At 35.9% G+C, this 7,652-nt stretch overlaps 1 non-coding gene across 1 annotated transcript; it reads right to left on the bottom strand.

Moving 5' to 3' along the window:
- Nucleotides 1-402: 402 nt before the first annotated feature.
- On the bottom strand, nucleotides 403-521 carry LOC145677885 (5S ribosomal RNA). Its single transcript, XR_014130077.1, has one exon. It is a non-coding gene; the product is annotated as a 5S ribosomal RNA (ribosomal RNA).
- Between the last annotated feature and the right edge of the window lie 7,131 nt (nucleotides 522-7,652).

Here is a 7,652-nt window from a genome sequence, read left to right as displayed (position 1 = left end):
ATCACGAAATTTGCTTCATTCTGTTATGTAGAAACACCTTGAAATCCAATTTCTATATGCTGTTAGTAAAAAAGTAAAGCACATAGCGGAGATGTGTCGTGCTTGTATACGAAAGGCATTTACTCGCCGGAGATCTACACTTAGTCATAATAATTTACTTTTAAAAAGTGGTAATACATTCCGTGTTAAGTATAGTAGTAGGTGCACACGGATCGGAAATCAGGTTATTTTAATGTGCCGTGCAAATAAACAGGCTGTTAGTGTAAGAAATAGTGGGTATAACGCTTAGAATATCGATTAATCGCTATGAAATAATGTTGATAAATTATCTCTTGAAAGTACTATAAAATTAATGTTTCTAGTATTTTCGTACTTGAAGGATAATGAAATTTGAAAAAGAGATGCCAACAGCACCTGGTGTTCCCAGGCGGTCACCCATCCAAGTACTGACCAGGCCCGATGCTGCTTGACTTCGGTGATCGGACGAGAACCGGTATATTCAGCATGGTATGGCCGTTGGCAACTACCTTTTCTTCAATGTCCTGTTAAGGAAGTATGTTTTAAGTAAGAATTGACATTATTAACTATAAAGGCAAGCATATTAACGTCGTTAACATTACTTGGAATATACTAATATTCGAATAAATATTTGAATGTTCGAATGATGAGTGATTCGGATGTTCATAGTGCCACTATGTCCTATCGAGTTTACTATCACGAACCACGTATGAAATTGTATATAAATAAATAAAAATAAATCCTTTATTAAGTATTGATTACAGGAAAAAGGCAAACTTACATTCTTTAATGTACACAATGAAATGTATGAAAGATATTTTTAAGATATGTTTCACTTACCCTTTATAACGCAAGGTAGTTTTCAGTGTAGCATCCTCTTCAGCTGCGAGATAACGTAAGGCAGATGATCATTCAGTCGTGAAGCACTAAAATGTAATATACATTTTAACTATTATCGATAAGAATTATTTACTGCAGGGATGCAAATAAAGTGAGGCAAATTAGTAAATAAAAACCGATACTGTAACTGATAATGTAATTACGTATCTGTATTAGTTGTATATACAGTAATCGCACGATTATCCGCGGAGTTGGATGTTGGCATAATCGCGCATAATCAGCAGTATGAGCAGAAAAGGGAAATGAAATGAAATCTTTAGATTTACGTCGCATACTTATACCGGTTACGCTAAAGGAGACGGTGATGATGAGTACTGAATGAAGAAAGTGGGAGGAAACGGGAGAAACCCGAGAAAACCCATGAGCACGGTCTTTATGCACGACAAAGTTCACACGGCACGAGCTGGGATTGAACCAGGGACCCCAAGCACCGGAGGCCAAAAAAGGGACAAAAAGTCTTTCGTGCAACTTTCGTTTTCGGTAAAAAGTTTACACATAATTTAGAAAGAGTAGTTTTCTGGTCTTTTTATTTCACAAGTTGGTTCATGTCTATATTTTTTACATGCATAAAAAATTTTTCAACTCCCTTGCTTAGTTCCTGTTAAAGACCTCTACCTCTGATTGTATTTTTTGCACATATTCTTATTGTTTTCAGACAACATTTCTAAGAGCGTAATTTATCGTCAGCAAGAAAAGAAAAGGAAAGCCTCGGATAGTGGAATGTGTACTGTATATATATATATATATATATATATATATATATATATACGTATTAGTATATAGTTTTATTTTATACGTCTCCTATTATTACACAATGTGCAGATATTGTGAAAGCGCAAGTAAATATGTATAACTCCCCGTTCTGCACTTAATAACTTGAAAGAAGTTCGGGGAAGGTAGTGTAACAGAAAGTGCAAACAGAAATGAGGGTTTACAGGCATTTAATATTATTCCGTAGTAGTATGATTTTTTGTAAAATATATATATATATATATATATATATATATATATATATATATATATATATATATATATATATATATATATATATATATATATATACATACATATTCAATGATATAGTAAGAGGTTAGCAGCACTGATAGAACTGCAGAAAGTACAAAACCGTTAATAAGAAAGAGAGAGAGATGGTGGCCGCTTTTGTGCTTTTCATTGGCTAATTCCGAATTGCGCGCGAATACGTACGAGATTTCTTTCTTTTTCCTCTTCGCAGCCCAGATGTTGCCAATTAGAAGTTTTTAGTACTACATTTGTATGAAAATGTTGCCTTTAAGAAATGTGGTTTGCATACGGAGAAAAGAGCAAAATGAATATTTATCTTAGTGGGCATGAAAAAAGACGAAACATTTTGCAAGATGGACACACGAACTTCCTTAATGCAGGCGTTCAGTACATTATTGTAAAGAAAAAAACACTAAAAAGAATTACTTCAATATCCCTAGCAACATTCAACAATTCATAGAGAAAAATCTTTATTTTGAGAACAATGGAAAACTATGTAATTGTAGATAACTACTAAATTTAATGATTAAGGAAAACGTTTAGGCCCGGCCCTTCAGAAAGAAAGTGCACAGAATTTTCTCTCATGGAAGCAATTGCAAAATCAACATTTTGTTTGCAGTTATAATTAGAGGATCTATATACAGGGTGTTCGAAAAAGAATGTATCCTCTTGAAAGAAAATATTCTCTGGGCCCCTAATCCTTTATATACCGAAAGGAAGTTTGTATAGCATTTTTTCTTACCTTCGTTAGAAGAATTGAAAGTGACTACTATCGTGACACGGGAGATATTTGATCGATAGTCGAATTACTCCCATGCTCGAATGAACACGTCTCTTGTAAGGAGAGGAAAGGCTTCTGTGATCCGCTATCGCAGCTGTGTCATATCTGCAGAGAATGTTAGGACACAAACGTGATCTTTGAGAGCCTCGTGAAAAGAAGTCGCATAGTATCATGTGTGGAGACATCGGGGCCATCTGAAGAACGCTTCATCATTAGGACCAAGGGCGAGTTACGAAACACTCTGGGATATATTTATTAACATAACTTCTCGTCATTCTGCAAGTGTGGTGGAGCTCCATCCTATTGGAAAAGGAAACCTCGGGAGCCCTCTTCATGTGTAGGTATCGTTCACATCTGAAGCATGTGAAGATAGATTACTGTACTATCGTGTACCTAAAATCATTTTCTACGAATACGAACATGTCTACACTGAAGGCAGTGCAGCTCTTTTTCTCTTTTTTTTTTGGTCATGTATTGTAACGCGGGGCAATGCACACAATAACATGTAATGTTGTGTATCATCATAAAGGGCCAGGGCGATGATTGGATCTTGATGGACGTGGAGAACTGATAGGTGATGTGAGTGGTATTGTGATCTATGGTTGTATGTTTACTGATGAATGCATAAGGAGAGGTGAAGGGGTTGCCTTTTTTTTTATGTCGATCGGCAGGGAAGCGATTGGGAAACTTTTGACTTTGTTTTTCAACCGAATATATTGATTGAATAGGTCGCCGACAATTTTACGGGGCGTCACGTCGTTGCCTTTTTCATGTCGATCGCGAGCGAAGCGAGCGTTTTTTTTTTTTTTTTTTTTTACCGACAATATGTATTGAATCGGTTGCCAACACCTTTAGGGGCGCGTCACGTCCTTCTTTCTGTGCTGATCGCGAGCGAAGCGAGCGCGAAATTTTTGACTTTTTTTTTTTTTTTTTTACCCACAATATTTATTCAATCGGTCGCCAACACTTTTAGGGGTGCGTCACGTCCTCTTTTCTCTGCTGATCGCGAGCGAAGCGAGCGCGAAATTTTGACCTTTTTTTCTCTTTTTAATTCTTTTTTTTTTCTTTAAGAAAAAATATTGATTTCATAGGTCGCCAACATTTTTACGGGATGGAACATCGTTTATTTGTTTTTCCAACCGTCTTTCTGTCTTGAGCCCCCGCCAAGTTAACTTTATGGTGGACAAAAACTATGTGCGGTGGGTTACCGCGGGGTTCTCCCGTTTCCTCCCACTTTCTTCATTCCACCACCATTTCAATCATTTCTCATAATCAGCGCCTCTTTTAGCCTAAGCGGCATAACGTGGGACGTAAAACAAAGATTTCCTTTAGTTGCTTTCTGTCTTGATTACGAGCGCGAAATTTTTTACTTTTTTTTTCTTTCTTTTGATATTATTCATTTAATAGGACGGCAACACCTTTACGGGCCGCCGCGTCGTCGTTTACACTTCTTCAGCCCATATTCTTTCTGCTTGTTCGTTTTCCGGCATCTTGTTATCACCGCCCGCGGGAATGCCTATGTCTTTCATCGCTTTTTGAAGCAAATCTTTAATAAATATGCACTCTCACATTTCTACTAATATGCATACCACAGTGGATAGACTGTAACTAGGAAAGCAGAAGCCTGCATATCATATTATTTAACAGTTGAAAGTGAACTGCCATTTTAAGTTTGATTTTGATCAGATGAGTGCAGTTCAACTCGTCGACAATTGTGAAGATTCTCGAGGTTAGGGACCATCCATTTTGTGCTTTGTAATGAAAATGGCTGCAGCCAAACTTCTCTGATCTGAATGAAACTTGGCATGATGATACATCTTGACCTGCTCTACAAGTTTATTTAGTATTTTCCGTTGCGCAGGCTTTTGCTTCTCCAGGTTCTCCCATGGAACTGAGAAACGTATTCAGTCGAACTTCTGCGGTAAGTCAGTATATCATCCTGAGAAGTTTGATCGAGATAGCAGAGGTTCGACTATTCGTTTTTCAATTCCATGTGATATTACAACACGGTGAACTAAATTTATATAGAAACACTTTGATTTTGTTTTGTTTTTTGCTAGCATTAAACTGAGAAAATGTTATTGAATAGACAGAGAACACCACTCAAAGAAAAGTACATCATAAGAATATATATATGGTTGCTGTGGTTCTCGGTTTAATTTGCTAGTTAAGAAACTTGCTCTAAATAAGTACATCTTACAGGTGAAAAACTAAGCCAGGCGATAGAATTAAATATAAAGTTATACACTTTTATTTTACGTTTACTAGTGTTGGGTTACTACTGTAAAATAAGTCAGTATATATGAAAGATAACTGTATTAGGTACTATTTTCCACCGGCGGTGTATTCTTGCATAGTGTACTTAATGTTTACAAGCGGGGCGCTACTAGTATGGATGCATGACAAGTGCTATTGAAACTCGAAAACTAACTGGTTTCCACTACCCTTGCTTATACGTATACCCGCGTCGCCTTCGCTCCTGTTCACTTTGGACGCACATTCTTGCTATCGCTCAGGCCCCCAGCTTTCTCCTGTTTTGGCTCCCTTAAATAGTATTCGTGCTTTTTATTGGCCACCTGGCAAAGCACTTGTAATGATTTTACACCAGTAACTCTAAAATACATGTGTATTACTTTATTTAATTCTGTCGTCTGCAGAATTTTTTTTTTTTTTCGTACAAATATGCCTTTTCATGCAGAACACTGAATTTTGCCTGTAAATTTTTGAGAATATGCTGTGACGAAACTTGAGCACCGTTCTTCTTTTCTTTCTTATCACGAGTCTTCTTTAGCCTAATGAGCACAATCATCACACGATAACGACTATTCTTTTCATTTAACTTGTAAACAAGTTGAACTAATAATAATAATTGATGTACAAAGGAGAAGTGTCCTACATATTTGAGGTAAAAAATAAAATAAATATACTTCTACTTCATCCGTGTTTACAAAGTTAAATGTTATCGATTTACAAAAAATGGTCACCTATCCACACACTGACCAGGCTCGACACTGCTTGACCATACATATTAAAACATCGGTCCCACTGAATACACAAGTAGTAAGCACATTCACATAAAAATAATTAGGATTACAGTATATAAAATGTGTTAATTAAAATAGCAAATGCCTTACCTTATCACAGGCGATCCAAAGCCACTGCACATCATCTGCTACGCACACTATATTCCTCCAATATTTCACTCACTTCCTATATCACGCAACAGAAAATATTAATAAAATTCACTTAGCAACATTTTCATTTTTAATCAACAATACGTATAACAATTAAGAATAAAATTAATTGTGAGCACATTGTTATAATTAGAATACTGTTTTTATTCGTTTACAAATATGGGATTAATATAGAGCTGGCAGCAACAATATATACAACTCATCCTGTATGTATCGTAAATCCTAACTTGAGAAGACATCTCTGACGCAAACAATGAGACAAGAAATCAAATACTATATCCGACACATTTGGGGTTTATTGAACTTCAATGTTGGAAGATACCACCTTGTCGGTAGTACAAATGTAATATCCTTACAACACGCGGAACTTTTGCCAGGCATATCTAGGAATTTGGGAAGATTAATTGATATCCTTAATGTGCAATGTATGATTATGACGCATTGTTATGTACACGCAGACGGAACCAGGACAATCTATAGATGACATTTGCACTGTGTTTGGACAATTTGTTCGCAGAAAGTAACCGTTTTTGTCTATGAATACTTGAGAACATGGAAGGTATGAGATATACATTTTATGCGCAAATATTATAATACAAATCATTGTTAGTTTGGTGGATGCGTGAAAGAAAGAAAAGGAGTAGATTTTTGCAGACGTCCGGATATAAAGCGAGAACTGAGAATACGCATCTATAACATCTATTTTCTTTGTGTTAATGATATCGATGAACTAAACGGGGAAACTAAAATACAACTGTTTGCAGTATAATTCGAAGTATAGTCAAGTGCAGAGGCGTACTCACGGGGTGTCCACCGGGTGCGGACTCCTCGCAAAAGTTCCTAAGTGAACATACATTTGCAGACTTTCTCATTAAATGTAGTTATTAACAGGGAAAATATTGATGTATCATCAATATAAATCTGATCTTACACTTCATCTGTACTCTGTCTGTATCATGTTTTTGTGAAAAAGTAAGTGGAATATTTATCGTGTTTTCGAATGCAGAATAATAGTATATAGACATAGTGGCTTGTAGTATTGGAACCTTGCCCCCCGAAGCTTGGATCCCTTAGAAGAAAAAAAAAAATGCATGCGCGCCTGGTGAAATGGTTAACGAATTCAGTTCACTCGATGAATCGACAGATAGTAATACACATTTCGACAGATCGACAGCATTCGACAGATACAGACATATGAAAGTAGCACAAGAATTAGGCGAAAGTCCGTGCGTTTCCTCAATTCACGTAGGAAACAACAGAAAATATCAACTACCATAAAATAATCCGTATATATATTTAATTTATTTGGAATAAAATAAATATAGAAACAACCTGTTCATACATAACTACGGTAAGTGCGTTAATTGCTAACGTAAGAACAAATATGAAACAAGGCACAAAATAAAAAAGAAAAATAAAGTTAAAGGGAATAAATATTTAGGCTTGATTGTCATTCGTATTAAGAAGCTGGGTAATAAAATGTTAAAATCTACAGAAAATTATGAAATTAAATCAGGATTTGAAATAAAAGTCTATACATTGGAAGTAGGCCAGGGAGTTTGCAAGGCAGATGTGTGCGACACGCGTTACTTTATAGATTCCCTTCATTGAACTATAGTAAGCAGTACGAAGATGGTACTTTGCGTATAATCACAGGAAGGATTGAAGTTAATTACCATGGTAATATAATTATTTATTGATAAGTATTTCCATGTTAAATTATGAAAATTATAAGC

This window comes from Thermobia domestica, unplaced genomic scaffold (genome assembly GCF_964235325.1).
Source record: "Thermobia domestica unplaced genomic scaffold, izTheDome1.hap1.1 HAP1_SCAFFOLD_1557, whole genome shotgun sequence".
NCBI classification, from domain to species: domain Eukaryota; kingdom Metazoa; phylum Arthropoda; class Insecta; order Zygentoma; family Lepismatidae; genus Thermobia; species Thermobia domestica.
The sequence above is the reverse complement of the archived record's forward strand: the minus strand, read 5'-3'. Positions and strand labels throughout refer to the sequence as shown.